Raw genomic sequence first — 16,261 nt, 5'->3', positions numbered from 1 at the left:
TGCACTAGAACTTGGCCTGTACAAAAGGGTTTTGTGGGTGTATAGGGGAGTGCACATGTTTAGGTATCAATGCAGTGATTACAGGGGCTTATGGGCATGGGTCCTCTTCTCTATGGGTCCCTAACCCACCCCCAAGATGACTTAAGCTGCCTCTGTGCTGGACGACTAGGCTTTACTATGTCAGGCGGCCAGGTGATGATGGTCTGGAGGCTGAATTTTAAAGTTATGATTAAAATTTTTATGGGGGTGGGGGCATTGGTGATCACTGTGATAGTGTGTGGGGGATCTGTTTTATGTGTTTGCAGTGCTTATCTGGTGACTTTAGGTGGGTTTTTGTGACTTAGACCATGTTTTACAACGTCCAAGTTCCGTCGATCCTTGGCTGTATAATTTTCGGTTATACATGCTGTAAGACTAAGTCTAAGCCAGCCCACGTCCCGCCCAACTCCTGCCCTCAACACTCCTCCCGAAATGCCCTGTTTAGCTTTGGTCGTTCAGTGGCACTATGTAGGCCTAGGTCATTTAGAAATAGGTCCAAAACCCGTTTTTATTATCGGCATTTGGACGTATTTGGGAAATGTTCATCCAAGTGCTGACTTAGGCCGGTTTTTGGATGTTTTTCTCTTTCGATTATGAGCCCCTTAGCCTATAGGAAGAGGGGATGCAAATGTTAAGAGCCTTAGCCAATAGGGAGAGGAGATAGTAGATGTTGTAGATGGGCAGAATGGATGGGCCATTTGGCCTTTTTCTGCCATCATGTTTCTATGGTTGCATGGCCAGCACTTCCTGATGCTGATCTCATACATCACAAGGTCAGCATCAGGACATACTGGCCTCATGAATTTGCATTTAGAATGTGATTAAAATGTCCACCATAAGGAGGAAAGGCATGCAAATGAGGGCTGATGGGGGCGGGCAGAAAGCTCAGGCTGATTTGCTTAGGACACCAGAATATAGTAAACCTAATATTAAATGTGCAGTAAATATAAATAGTAAATAGTATAAATGGTAAAACGTTATCTTACCAGGCTAGTATTTGGAGTAAAACCTTAAGTGGTCTATTTGTGAATTCATTGTCTTACCAAATGTGTAGAAAATCTGTGAAATCTTACTTGGCAAAGAAACGGCTGAGGGGAGACATGATTGAAGTCTACAAAATCCTGAGTGGAGTAGAACGGGTACAAGTGGATCGATTTTTCACTCCGTCAAAAATTACAAAGACTAGGAGACACTCGAAGTTACAGGGAAATACTTTTAAAACCAATAGGAGGAAATATTTTTTCACTCAGAGAATAGTTAAGCTCTGGAATGCGTTGTCAGAGGGTGTGGTATGAGCGGATAGCGCAGTTGGTTTTAAGAAAGGTTTGGACAAGTTCCTGGAGGAAAAGTCCATAGTCTGTTATTGACAAAGACAGGGGGGAAGCCACTGCATGGAATCTTGCTACTCCTTGGGTTATGGCCAGGTACTAGTGACCTGGATTGGCCACCGTGAGAACGGGCTACTGGGCATGATGGACCATTGGTCTGACCCAGTAAGGCTAGTCTTATGTTTTTATGTTCTTACTTGTATGAGAAAGTTTGTTTAAAAAACTTCAGCCAAGCAAGTTATGTAATTCTATTTGTATTTCATCTGCGTCTGGCAGATTCTGTTTGTTGTAAACCGCTCTGAACTGTTAAGGTATAGCGGGTTATAAATAATTTTTTTAGTATTATTATTAAATATTGTAAACCTAATATTAAATGTGAATATACGTAGGACAATTGATTTGGTATAAACATATGCTGGTAACATAAGTAGGGTGATTGATTATAGTATAACAAGTAGGATGATTGATTATGTATAATTATGTCATATTAATAACTATTATAACACTGCTACAGACGCCCCTGTAACTCTGTATAGAGTCCTTGTATAGAGCCTATGTATTATAACACCTTGCAGAAGTTCTTTGTACCTCTGTATTGTAACACCTTTACAGAAGCTCATGCAAACCGCTCTGAATTGACTCCCCAGTCATTAGTAGCGGTTTAGAAGCTTTCGATAAACAATAAACAGTCTTTGCACTGGCCTTGATTAGGGACTAGGTACTACCCTTCCCACTGATCTCCTTCCTACAGACCTGGAGTCTGTCACAGCTGCTTTTTAAATGCCTGGAAATTCAGTGGCTTTCTGAGAAAGCTGGAATCTCTCACACATTAAGGGTGTCATTCGCCTCTTGGATTCGTCCAGTGGGTAATTTATATTTTTTCACGTTCGCTGTAGTTAATGGTTGTACTCATACAAGATATATGTAAACTTGTCCTGTAATTACGGCACATCTAGTGCAAATTGTGACCTGCTAACTGCTTGTTATGTATGTTTAACCTGTAACCGTTGAGGAAAACGGGATAGCAAATGAATTTGATAACTAAATAAAATATAAGTCGACAATTATCTTATCAAGCTGCCTATTGGGATTTCGAGTTTGGACCACTTGTTAAAATGTCTATGACTTATATGCATTTTAGAAAGCTTTTAAAAACATCTTTGTTTTCCAAATATTTCTAGTTTTTGAATAATGTCAGTGTATTTACAGGTAATGGAATTGTAATTCACTATTAATGTTCAGTTTTTATCTTATGTGCATTGCATTGAACTGCAAGGTATTTGCGATACAGAAAGAAATTTTTATGTTATGTTATGTCATTATATGAAGTATTTTATGGGATGATAATAGATAATCGTTTATTTATTTACCCCTCTCTTTTACGAAACTGTGATAGTTTCTAGCGCAGGGAGCCGCGCTGAATGACCTACGCTGCTCCCGATGCTCATAGGAACTCAATGAGCGTTGGGAGCAGCGCGAGCCATTCAGCGCAGCTCACTGCACTAGACACTGCCATCACAGTTTCATAAAAGGAGGCCTTAGGGTCAGCTCTTTTTGCAAAGCGGATCACAAAATCACATACATAATGTGCATTACAAACATCCATACAAAATTAGACAACAGACAAATACATCTTCTCTCCACCACAATATCCATTATTCCACTATAGCATAAAATGATTTTTCAACACCCGTACTTTGTTTTACAAAATAAATACCGTTTTATCAATCTTTAAAAACTCTTCACATCAGGATCAGTAGCATGGAATGTTGCTACTCCTTGGGTTGTGGCCAGGTACTAGGGACCTGGATTGGCCACCGTGAGAACGGGCTACTGGGCATGAAGGACCATTGGTCTGACCCAGTAAGGCTATTCTTATGTTCTTACGTGAGCCAAGTATAGGACAATTAAGCCACTGTAACATCACTGATGAGGTTGGCTCTGAGGCACTGTGAAATGAGGCATTATGACATCACAATCTCAGCTCTGGAATGTTGCTCTCATTGGGGTTCCAGAATCTTGCTATTCTTTGAGATGCTGGAATGTTGCTACTCTTTGGGTTTTGGCCAGGGACTAAGGACCACCGTGAGAACAGGCTACTGGGCTGACCCAGTAAGGCTTTTCTTATGTTCTTACGTGAGCCAAGTATAGGACAATTAAGCCACTGTAACATCACTGATGAGGTTGGCTCTGAGGCATTATGACATCACAATCTCAGCTCTGGAATGTTGCTCTCATTGGGGTTCCGGAATCTTGCTATTCTTTGAGATGCTGGAATGTTGCTACTCTTTGGGTTTTGGCCAGGGACTAAGGACCTGGATTGGCCACCGTGAGAACAGGCTACTGGGCTTGATGGACCATTGGTCTGACCCAGTAAGGCTTTTCTTATGTTCTCCTTGTTGCCTTATTTAAATTGGAAGCTTGTTCCATTCTACGGGGCCTACGCATGAAAAAAACACTTGCTCTGGTTGTTTGTAGGCTTATTTCCTTCAATGTTGGTATGTATAAATCCCAATGGCCCAAAGAGCATAATTTTTGAAGGGGAGGAAAATGTGAAGTGCTATCAATCAAGTATTTTGGGTGCTTGCTGAATACTCAGATAAATTAGTAGCAACAGTTTATACTGCACCCTGTATTCTATTTTAAGCCAATAAAGTTCGACATAATAATCTGACTCATGATAATAATAATAATAATAATAACAGCTTATATACTGCAATACCGTGAAGTTCTATGCGGTTTACAAAAGATTAAGCAAAGGTACAAATTGACTGACTTCAAGAGGGGAAGAAGAAAGAGAAGTCATTAGACAGGAAATTCATATTTCCCTACAGTCATAGCCATAATAATTATAACGGAGCTGATATGTAACCCTTGGCAGTGAGCAGTATTTACACCACTAACAGCCATGGGCTGAATTAAGCTTGGACATTCAATGCAAGGCCATGTCCTGGCACTGAATAGCTGGGTTGGCATGGCTACCTGGAAGTTACCTATGTACTGGACAATATTTATGCTATGTAGAGAAGAAACTCCCAAAATAACACTCTCAGAGGTCCCTCCGTTCGCAATGGGAATTCAGACTTTCCAACCCTCAGCAAACTGCCTTCACCAGGAGACAGTCCGAAAGTGATCATATTCCTATAGCTTACCTAAATTATAGAATCAACTCCCTCCTTCCGGAAAGCAGTAAAGACGCTTCTTTTCATGGACCGGATCAATTCTGGTCTCAAACTTTGACAGACCTTACCTCAGAACACCTGTGCCCGTTAACCACTTCTTCTACCGTTCACTGCAGATATGTTAATACCCATTCATGATTTATTTTCTTAGATTCTGCAAGGCAGGTGTTCTTAGTCACATCTAATATAATAAAATGATAGGCCGCGCATGCGCACTAAAAAAACATGTTCCCTGATCCGTCGCGAAAATACGAGTGCGCATGCGGGGGTTTTACGTCACCACCTACTCGCTTTGTACGTCACAGCCTCCCTGCTCTACACAAGCCCGACCGCAGCCAGACGACGATCTCCGTTCCTCCTGCCGCCGCCGATCTCCGTTCCTCCTTTGACACCCACCCCCTTCTCTTCCCGCGGGCCCGAATGGCGATTCCAGCAGCGTGTGCATCAGTCTTCACACGCTGCTTCGGGCCCTTCTACTGCCCTGATTTGCTCTGCCGCGTCTCTGATGATGTCATCAGGGACGTGCCAGAGTAAATCAGGGCAGTAGAAGGACCCAAAACAGCGTGTGGAGACTGATGCAAGCGCTGCTGGAATCATCACGTTTGTAGTCCGGACCGCGGGAAGGGAAAGGGGGGGTAGAGGAAACGCTAATGCTACTGCACAGGGAACGGGTGGGGGGGGGAGGGAAATGGAGGGGGAGGGAATGCTGCTTTGGACAGACAGACAGAGAGAGGAAGGGAAACACAAAGAAAATAAGAAAGACACAGGGGCAGGTGCACAGGGAACTGGTGTGGGGGAAGGGAAATGGAGGGGGATGGAATGCTGGTTTGGACAGACAGACAGAGGGAGAAAGAAGAAAGACACAGGGGCAGGGAGATACACAGAAAGACAGACAGGCAAAGAGGGCCAGGGACAGAGACAGACATAAAGGACAGCGGGAGCCGCGTCAGGAGGGGTGCGGGATGCGGCAGTGGGAACTTTTCCAATGGGTGCAACTGGGCGGCTGTCGGGAACCTCTGATCAGGGACAGAGCAAGGTAAGAGTATCATAGGGATAAGAAGGAGGAGGGGTGATAAAAAAGGAAGGGATGCCTACTGCTGGACAGGGGGAGAAGGAAAGAGATGCTGATGGACAGGGGGGGGGGGGTGAAGAAAAAGGAACAGAGGACAGCCAAGGAAAAAGAAAGGCAGAAAGAAAGAAAGCGGCTAAGGAGAGAGAGAGAAAGAAATAAAGACAGACACACACACATATGTTCTAGCACCCGTTAATGTAACGGGCTTAAAGAATAGTTCTCTATAAGTTGTAAGTTATTGATTCTATAGCTTTGTGTTTTGATCCTGTAGCATGTTATTGACTCTGTTCCTGAAAGCTTTGTATATGTATCCTTGTCACCCGTTCTGGGCTCCTGGGGAGGATGGGCTATAAAAATGAATGAATAAAGAAATAAATAAAGACTGATGTCTGGGTGGTTTAGTAGATAAAGTTAAGACAGCTGTCTTAATTATCTTTTTTTTTAATGTGATCACTGAGCAACAGAATCTAATTGTATAGGCTGCTGAATACTAGTTAGCTATGAAATCTGGTCCCAAATAAGTCATTTTAGTAGTGGGAAGGGCCCCCTCCTTGGTTCACTTGTCACTTTCTCTTTCCTGGTGTGCCTGCATGGTGTGCTTGGAGGTGAGGCATTTGGGATGGAAGTGGGATCAGACCTTTCTGGATGAGGTGCATGTGTCTTGCACAGTCTGCTTTTTATGTTACAAACAAAAAAACTCCTCTCCGGTTACAGCCCTATCTGTGGACCTATTTAGGTTGGGAGAACAGCTATCGGTCCTTCCTGTTTTGGATTGTTGTATGTGGGGTTGGCCGGATGCCCAGAATATGACTGCTAGATTAATCTTCTGGGCTTCAGCATGTCCACTGCTGTGGCTACCTGTACAAGCCTGATCACAATTTAAGATACTGTGCATGACATTTAAATCTATTTCATGATGAAGCTCCTAGATATCTGGCCCTATGATCCGAATGGCAATCCGAAAGGCAATCTGTGCTCTAGCCAGAGGGGCTTACTGGAAGTCTTATCATTGCAAGCCAGTGGAGCCTAGAGAATAACATGGGGAGAAATTTGTCCCCCGTCCTTGTGGGATCTAAATATCCCCTTGAGTTCTCTCCCTGCCCCATTCCTGCACGCTCTCTTAACTGCAGAAGCCTCAACCACTTATGATTTTCAAGTGTTTGAGGCTTGTGCAGATGAGGACGGAGCTTAGGCATTGGTGGAATGAGGCGTTATGACATCACAATCTGAGCTCTAGAACGTTGCTACTTAGGATTTGAAAGCGTTTGAGGCTTGTGCAGATGAGGACGGAGCTTAGGCATTGGTGGAATGAGGCATTATGACATCACAATCTGAGCTCTAGAATGTTGCTACTTATGATTTTAAAGTGTTTGAGGCTTGAGCAGATGAGGGCGGAGCTTAGGCATTGGTGGAATGAGACATTATTACATCACAATCTGAGCTCTAGAATGTTGCTACTTATGATTTTAGTGTGTTTGAGGCTTGTGCAGATGAGGACAGAGCTTAGGCATTGGTGGAATGAGGCATTATGACATCACAATCTGAGATCTAGAATGTTGCTGCTTAGGATTTGAAAGTGTTTGAGGCTTGTGCAGATGAGGATGAAGCTTGCAGGAATGGGGGACAGAGCTCACGAGGACGGGACAGGGATCGAGAGAAAATTCAACCCCTATCTTCTCTAGAGCATTCTTAACAGCTTTGCCCACACGGTGGAACAAAATGCCTCTTGAATTACACCTGCTGGACCGTTACGGATCTTTTTGTAAAGCACTTAAAACTTGGCTTTACCCCTCCTGTCAGAATAGTGGGTAGACTGAGGTAGATGTGCAGATTTTCATTTGGTATCTGTTGATTACATACACTTGATGTGCGCTCCACCTGTTACTTGGCGAACATTGATGCAATAATCGAGCTTGGACCAGACTCTCCGAAGCATATCCGGCGCGATCGCGTTTATAGCTTCAGTGGTGCGTTCCTGTAGATCATCCATAGTTGTGGGCATTGGAGGTACATACACTCTGTCTTTCATGTACCCCAAAGGAAAAAGTCACAAACAGTAATGTCTGGTGATCTCGGGGACCACTTGGTCATTTTGTCGCGTTGCATTGTCTGAAGGTTGTAACTTCTGCATCAATTGCAGCTTATAAGGGTGAAAGGGCAAGCGATTGTGTAAGATCTTGCTAACCGTGCTTTTTGGGACTTGTATTTGCTGTCATCTTATTTATAAACATATTTCAATAAGTTCTGATTTTGTAACCATTTAAAATCAAGGAATGTTATTGTGGACACCCTGTATTGCAGTTTGCAGAATGGAGAGGATTGGGGGGGGAGGTCTCAATCTTTATCAGGCAAATTTCACTTACCAAATGCATTTTTTCAGTCCTAGTTTCAGTTCTAGTAATAGCTTCATATTGTCTTCCACTTTTCCTGAAATCAGGTTTCATCCCTCCCCTGGATGTCACAGCTGAACAAATATTTTGGCATGCTGTCTCTTCACAGGGTTAACTAGACTTGCTGCCCAATAGTGGAGAGAATGGGATGGGTCACCTTGACCCGCCCACCTTGACTCAAGTACATTTAAAATGTGGAATATGTGGCCAAGTGAAATTCACTCATTTGTTTCTTTAAGAAAAGAAAATCAGGTCAATACAAACCGTGCAAATTACGGTAGACCGGTGTTGTACCTTGAGAAAGCCTGATGTTCAGGGCGAAATGGGTCCCGTCAAATATAATTATGACATAGAATGCCTAACAACTGAAGTGCTGAAAGAAAAGTCGGTGTTTTGCTGGCATAAGAAGAAGCATTTTTATGTTCTGCATAAGAAAAGTGGATAGTTTTTGGACTGAATGCCTACGCAATTGAACTGATATGATAAAAAGCAACACATTAACAAATCAAATAGAAATGTTCTAGGTGCTTTAAATGAAATAAGTGCTCTGGTAAATGCCTTTCAAAAAATAAGTTATTGTATAATTAACGGTAAATTTACCAATTTTTACTATATCTAAGAAAAACTAAAAAGAAAATTCAATTATAAGAAAAAATAAATTAACAAGAAGAATTGCTAGTAAAGGCTGCAATTCAATTAATTTGAAAGTTTTTTTTAGGATAGATGAACGAAACCCCCATCCTCAATTAAGTCATTTTGAGATTGTAATGATCTTTTGGTGTGGATTTCTGAGATCCTTTTTCCTGCATTATTAAGCGTTTTTTCTGATAAACCTGACTTGAGAATCTTACCTTGGCTAGGGTTACCATATGGCTCCAGAAAAAGAAGGACGGAAGTAAAACCCGGATGTCTCAATCCGTCCTCCTTTTTCTGGAGCCATATGGTAACCCTAAGTTCTTGATTGCCCACCTTGACTCAAGTACATTTAAGATGTGGCCAAGTGAAATTCACTCATTTCTTTCTTTAAGAAGTTTTGTAGCCTTCATTATCGACAAAGGCAAGTAGGCTACAGTTTACATACATAATGGGTTGCGACATGGCAAAAGAGGTTTAACATGGATAAGTGTAAGGTGATGCATGTCGGTAACAAAAATCTTATACACGAATACAGGATGTCCGGTGCAGTACTTGGAGAGACCCCCCTCAGGAAAGAGACTTGGGAGTACTGGTTGACAAGTCAATGAAGCTTAGGGCCAATGAAGCCTAGGAATGATTAAGAAGGGGATCACAAACAGATCGGAGAAGGTTATCATGCTGCTGTACCGGGCCATGGTCCATCCAGCACTGGTCACCGTACAAGAAGAAGGACATGGTATTACTCGAGAGGGTCCAGAGAAGAGCGACTAAAATGGTTAAGGGACTGGAGGAGTTACCGTACAATGAGAGATTAGAGAAACTGGGCCTCTTCTCCCTTGAAAAGAGGAGACTCAGAGGGGACATGATCGAAACATTCAAGATACTGAAGGGAATAGACTTAGTAGATAAAGACAGATTGTTCACCCTCTCCAAGGTAGAAAGAACGAGAGGGCACTCTAAAGTTGAAATGGGACAGATTCCGTACAAATGTAAGGAAGTTCTTCACCCAGAGAATGGTAGAAAACTGGAACACTCTTCTGGAGGCTGTTATAGGGGAAAACAACCTCCAGGGATTCAAGACAAAATTAGACAAGTTCCTGCTGAACCAGAACATATGCAGGTAAGGCTAGACTCAGGGTACTGGTCTTTGACCTAAGGGCCACTGTATGAGCGGACTGCGGGGCACGATGGACCACTGGTCTGACTCAGCAGCGGCGATTCTTATGTTCTTATGGCTCTCTTCTTTGCTGCTGAATTAATTGGCATTCCTTTCCATCTTTTCTTAGTATGTAAACCACTTTGATCTGCATGCCACAGAAGGTGGTACATCAGTCTCAATAAATCTGAACAATCAAAGGTAAAGTGTAAGTGTTTTGAGATTACTTTGATAATACTTTTTTGCATTTAAAGGTCATTCTACGAAGCTTTTTTATGTGCCTTTTGCAAAATATTAAGGCAGTGGTATAGTCTCAAAGGATCCGATGTACAGCTTCAGCATCTTTGAGACAAAGTCTTTATTTTCTGCTTCACAGAACATTTGTGGACACCAGTTAAATTACAAAAATTGGATGCTACTAGATCTAATGCATGTTGGAGTGGTAAGAAGGAGGTGGGTACACTGGACCATCTTTTGTTTTATTGGCCGCTAGTTCAAACATTTTGGCAATAAAATACAATGTATATTGAAGGTTTGTATACCTTTCTTATATGGCCCGGTGATATGTGGAACACGCGTTGCTTTAGTAACCTTATTGGTGGTAAAAAAGAAACAACTATTCCTGATTTTGTCAGGAGTAGCGTTATAGTTAATAGTCAAAAACTAGAAAGATTTTACTCTTTTGAACTTTCATTTTTGGTGGGAAACAGTATACCTTTATTATCGATCTGAAGCTAAGGTAGCTGAAAGATCTGGGCATATGGCCCCCTTTGTAGAAATATGGAGCCCTTTAATAATAATAATATAACAGTTTATATATCGCAGGACCGTGAAGTTCTAAGCGGTTTACAATAATTAAAAGATGTTACAGATTGAATAGATTTAACAATGTTCTGCTGGTTAACATTGATTGAAAGTTGCTACAAATTGAGTGGATTTAACAAAGTTAAAAGCTAGTGATTAACAGCTCTAGGGATCAGTTATTATGAAATGAGATTGTGCAGGTTAGTTGCCTAAGTACTATAGGAACAGATATGTTTTTAGGCGTTTCCTAAATTCCCCATAAGTAGTAGACGTAAGCAATTGTTCCAGATCTTTACCCCATAATGCTGCCTGGTGTGAGAGGAGATGTTGATGATATCTTTTAAATTTACATCCTCTAACCGGAGGGGAAACAAAATTCAAGCGTGAGCTTCTCTTATGTCTGTTGGCTGAGAAAGAGAAAAGGTCAGTTATGTATTTAGGGGCTAAACCGAATAGTACCTTAAAACAGAAACAACCAAACTTGAACTTCACACGTGCCTCCATCGGCAGCCAATGCAGAAGTCGGTAGGAAGGTGTAACATGGTCAAACTTCTTCTTTAGAGGGATTTGTTAAGCAATGGATGTGATTGTATGAATGACCTGCCAGACAAATGGGAGGGAGGTAGGGGTGGGGTTGGGGTTGGGTAAGGGAGGGATAGGTGGATAAGATGTTGATGTGTTTTTGCTAAGATTTTCTTAATGTATGTATACATATGCTATGATCTATTTGTGAATTGCATTATTCAGTAAAGATGTTCAAATTTAATAAAGATTAAACTAAAAAAAAGACAGTGGTATGGTAAGGGGGGGTCGGGGAGGGTGGACCAGCCCAGGCACCATCTTCATCTTGGGCACTGGCGCCATGGTGCTTCTCCTCCTCTCCGACCCTTTGTACCTCTTGAAATGTTTGACATCACATGCAGCATCTTCCATTTATTGCTTGCGTCGGTCTCAGCTTCCTTTTGACGTCGCTTCCTGGTTGCGGGACTGGAATGTGACGTCAGAAAGGAGCCGAGGCCGGCACGTGGAAGATGCTGCTCACAACAGCAAACATTTCAAGAGGTACACGGGGGCACTCAAGTGGCGGGGAAGAGCTGGAGGGGTACAAGGTGCAGCCATGCCGGGCACCACTGCCCTAAGCGCCAACCTCCCTCGCTATGCCACTGTATTAAGGTGCTAATTTTCAAAGCAGATGGACATCTCAGAATGGCCCAGAACAGGTCCATCTGCTGAAAACATCCAAATTGCAATTTTCAAAAGGTGGAATTTGGACGTTTTACACTTCAGTTTGTCCACATAGCAAGGGGGTGTATTTAGGGCAGATCTAGGGAGGGCCCAAAATGAGGAATAATGGAATGAGAAGGCATGTCAGAGACATCTGCTGACTGGTTAAATAGCATTTTTGCGGTGAACCGTGAATATTCAGTGGGAGATGACCAGTTATCTCTCCCTGAATATTCGTGGTTAATGCCTAACGCTATACTGGCTATGCTGCACAACTTCTCTGGTTAGGTGTGGTTTTTCAGTGCCAGACTGGATAAAATTAGCAGTTACATCAGACTGCATAAATAAAAATCTTATGTTTAACCATTGTAACTTACCCTGTCATCCGTTGAATATCGGCTTAACCAGATAAGTGTTTAGCAGCCAACCCCCTCCCCCCCTAGATATCCAATGTTGGTCACTGGAAATAGCCCGACATTGAATTTCAGAGTTTATCGCCGGTAGTAGGCAGGCAAAGAGCTGTTCACTGCCAGCTATGTTTTCATCTAGACCAGTTTCAGTCATGTTCAAGCTATAAAAAAAAAAGATGCTCTGAATGACCAGTTAACCATGCGATGGAATTCAAGAAAGCCTGGGATAGGCACATGGGATCTTTTAGAGAGAGGAAGAGATAATGGTTACTGCAGATGGACAGACTGCATAGCTTTATCTGCCATCATGTTTCTATGACATCACAATGCAGGTGTAAAGAGACTTAGCCTATAGGGAAAGGAGGACATAGTGGATGCTGCGGCCTTTATCTGCATCATGTTTTTATAATCTACCTCTCCACACTAGATATTTCTTTATTTTAGTATTTATATGCCATTTATTACCTAAGTGATGGTACACAAGCATTTTCCCCTAACTGTCCTGGTGGGCTCACACTCTATCTAATATACCTGGGACAATGGGGGGATTAAGTGACTTGCCCAGGGTCATAAGGAGCAGCTCAGGGCTGCGGCTGTAGCTCTAACCACTGTGCTACACACTCCCAGATGTCTTTCCTGTTTGAAAATGGCTCTAAGACAGTTATGAGCTAAATATCCCAATTCTGACTTGGATGTTTCCACCCCCCCAAAAAAAAAAAAAAAAAAAAAGCTCCTCTTTTTATTCAAATTTCCAGAATCAAGATGGCGATGACATTTATTTAACAGTCTCCTTTCAATGCCATTTGACCTAACCTAACCAATAAAATGGCACCCAAGACATCCGATCAAGTTCCTCTTTGAGGCCATTGGGAATTATTGTACTAAGTTCATAAATTCAGTGTTGTTTCTATAATTTAACAAACGTTCAAAATCTCCCCTCCTGCCCACCCGCGGCAGATGATATCAGTCGCTCTCCATTTAATATCCATAGAAGTATGAGGCTGTGAAGTTCAACGAGGTATGAATGGAGCACGTTCTTTCAACTGTAGTTTTACTGTATAAAGTGAGCATTAAATAGGCTCTCTTTGGCTACTTTGACATAGCCACCCTCTTATAAAATAACCCCTTTAAGAAATGAGAGTCCATTACAAGAGGCAGAACTCTCCTTAGGCAAAACACGTCTCACACTGACTGCAGACTTTCTTATACACACCTTGTCTACACTGATGGATGGCTTTTCTATCACTACTTTCTCTGGCTAGACCGGGAGCTTATTGTCTGTCTATCTAGCATTTCTACTATTAAAACATTTATTTTTATTATTAAACATAGTGCTACAAGGAAGGCAAGTGCTCTCCAGATACACATCAAAACAATCTGTGTTTTGCAAAGCTTACAGTCTAGACAAAAGAGACAGATACAGTCAAGACAATCAAGCATTTAGGCAGGACCAGAGAAATGTTTGAAAGTATGAAAGGCGGTAGTTTAGTTGAAGACTGCAAGCTGCCATGAGAAGGGGCAGGAGTAAGGAGACTGCGCTCCTGCCCCTAATGACTCCCCACAGGACCACCAGATATTTCTGGGCCTACCTAGACATGAGGGGTGGGTGGGTCTGGCGAAGAGAGGTATTTCCCTGGGCTGGGGCAGGAGGGTCATTGTTGGGGGCATTGGAAGAGGGATCAGGGACTATGAGTTCTTTTTTTTTTAAAAATACTAAAGTTATGCAGCCAGGCGGCCAAGCCACGACACGCAGAATTATGCCCAGATGTGGGCCAGAACTAAATATCAGGGCATAATTAAGCCGGTGATGATCACCACCTCAACTGGCTGAATATCGTAGGGTTGGACTTTAGTCTTTAAGATGGGCTTTTCCAAAGCTGCGTTGCCAAGCAGCGCACACAAAATGCCAAGCCATCTATAGGAACAGAATGGTCAGCTTAGCATTTAGGGGGCAGCGCTTGGCAGCGCAGCTTTGTAAAGGGACCTGTAAGATTTTTTTTAAAAATGAAGCACTCTTGATTTTGTCTACTTCTTTGAAAGTATCTACGCCTTTTGAGGCTCTAACCCTCTCTTTTCCAGAACTGTAGTGCATTTTTAGAGCCGGCTGCGGCGGTAACAGCTCCGACACTCGTAGAATTCCTATGAGCTGTTACCACCATTATGGCGCTAAAAACCGCTCTACGGTTTTGTAAAAAAAAAAAAAAAAAGGGGGTGGGGGTAAGATCTGCTGATCAATTGCTTCTAGAAGTTCCTAGTTTCCATGCTGTCACTCTGCTTGGTCTTAGATCAGGGGTGGGCAACTCCGGTCCTCGAGGGCCGGAATCCAGTCGGGTTTTCCCAATGAATATGCAAGAGATCTATTTGCACGCACTGCTTTCAATGCATATTCATTGCGGAAATCCTAAAAACCTGACTGGATTCCGGCCCTCGAGGACCGGAGTTGCCCACCCCTATCTTAGATCCTCTACATTTCAAGTAACAGGCCTCACTTTATAAAACTGTTGATTTACGGAAAATTGATTCAAGCCTTTCTTTCAGGCAGCAGCTTAAAGCTTATTTATTTCCGGAGGCATTTTCATCAGAACTGAATAAAGGCTGGGACTAGACCTCGGTTGTTGTTAATGACATGATGTGGATTCATTTTGTGTGATTTAAGAATTTGTTGTATTTATATTTTTGTATATGTATGTATATATATATATATATATAAGTAAATGTCTAATATGTTGCTATTTTTGTTTCTGTAATGCTATTATTGTAATCTACCAGGAATATAAAGCTTAAAATAAACAAAATTAAAATATCAGCCAGGAGCCATTTCTAGTTGGTTAAATCATTTTGAATATTGACCCCCAAGGCATTTTTTTTTCCTCAGCAAATGTACTACATAGGTTGTGATATTCATTTTTCCATTATAAAATCAATGTCGTTATTTCTGTTTAATCACAGAACTTCATTTCTGGACTTCTCTGTTGTGAATCCTTTTAGACCAGAGCCAAACATTAGCCCTTTACAGTTTTAGGTCAGCAGCCAAATTACACTGCATTGATTGCATTAAACCTGAATCGCCTGCGTTCCTTTTGGGCTTCTTGGGTTCTTATGGAGTTCCGGGGAAGGGAGCTTGCTTGTGGGTTCGAAAGCGATTTTGAAAGTGTGGACCTCACCAGATTCCCCCTCGTATTGGGGTAGGGACTGTCTATCCTTGAGTTACTGGGTTGGGAGGCTAAGGATGCAAGAGGCACCTCTAAGCAGAAAAAAATGTTTTTAGCGGTTTGGGATCCCTATCTTAATTCTCTACCACCTCAAAAGCGCAGCCAAATTTTGAATTTGCTTTAAGTCTACCCTGTTTTCCACTGCTTTTTGGTTTCCTTTCTTCCTCATCTCTATCCTGGAGGGGTTGGGGGGGGGGGCTAGCTTGTGGTGGGGAGTGTTGGGGGGGGACTTAGGTGTTCTCTTTGGTTCTTTCATGTCTGATCCCCTTTTTATTCTCTCTCTCACTGATGGCCATTGAGATGTGGGATTTGACATGTGTGTGTGTGTGGGGGGGGGGGGGGGTCTATCTTAGTTTGGAACAAGTGGGAAAATTGTTGGTACCTTTTTGCTTACGCTGTTATTATTGTTCTTTTATCATCCATAAAAATTGTTTCAACTAAAGGGGATGGGAGGGGTTTGGGTTGAGAATATTTCTGTATTATATTGAACAACATCAGTGTTCATTTGTTGAGTGTATCTTCCTTTATTGTTCAATAAAAATTGTTTACACTTAAAACCTGAATCTCTCACCTCTTTCAACCCCCTTCTACCACCAACTGCACTGGCTACCCTTCGAATCCCGAGTCCTCTTCAAGTTCGCCTGCATCTGTTACAAGACAGTATTTGGTCTCTCACCAAAATACCTCTCCCCACATTTCAACATGTATTGCACCAACAAGAAATCCCGCAGAATCCAGTTGTTTACCTTCCCCTCCATAAAATCATGCCAGCTCAAAAGATTCATCGACAAAACCTTCGCCTTCCAGG

At 42.3% G+C, this 16,261-nt stretch overlaps 1 protein-coding gene across 9 annotated transcripts in view; it reads left to right on the top strand.

The window, feature by feature from the left end:
- FGR (FGR proto-oncogene, Src family tyrosine kinase) overlaps positions 1–16,261 on the top strand; it is a 146,565-nt gene that overhangs the window by 31,386 nt on the left and 98,918 nt on the right. Inside the window, exon 2 of one of the 9 annotated variants that reach the window (XM_033954716.1) lies at positions 9,934–10,004. The exons of the other annotated variants lie outside the window; for them this stretch is intronic. The gene's annotated coding sequence lies outside the window, so the exon portion shown is untranslated. The remainder of the gene's footprint in view (positions 1–9,933; positions 10,005–16,261) is intronic. 9 annotated transcript variants of the gene reach the window in all.

The sequence above is a fragment of the Geotrypetes seraphini genome, chromosome 8, assembly GCF_902459505.1.
Source record: "Geotrypetes seraphini chromosome 8, aGeoSer1.1, whole genome shotgun sequence".
Taxonomy (NCBI): domain Eukaryota; kingdom Metazoa; phylum Chordata; class Amphibia; order Gymnophiona; family Dermophiidae; genus Geotrypetes; species Geotrypetes seraphini.
Note: the sequence above shows the minus strand (reverse complement) of the source record. Positions and strands in the feature narration are given on the sequence as shown.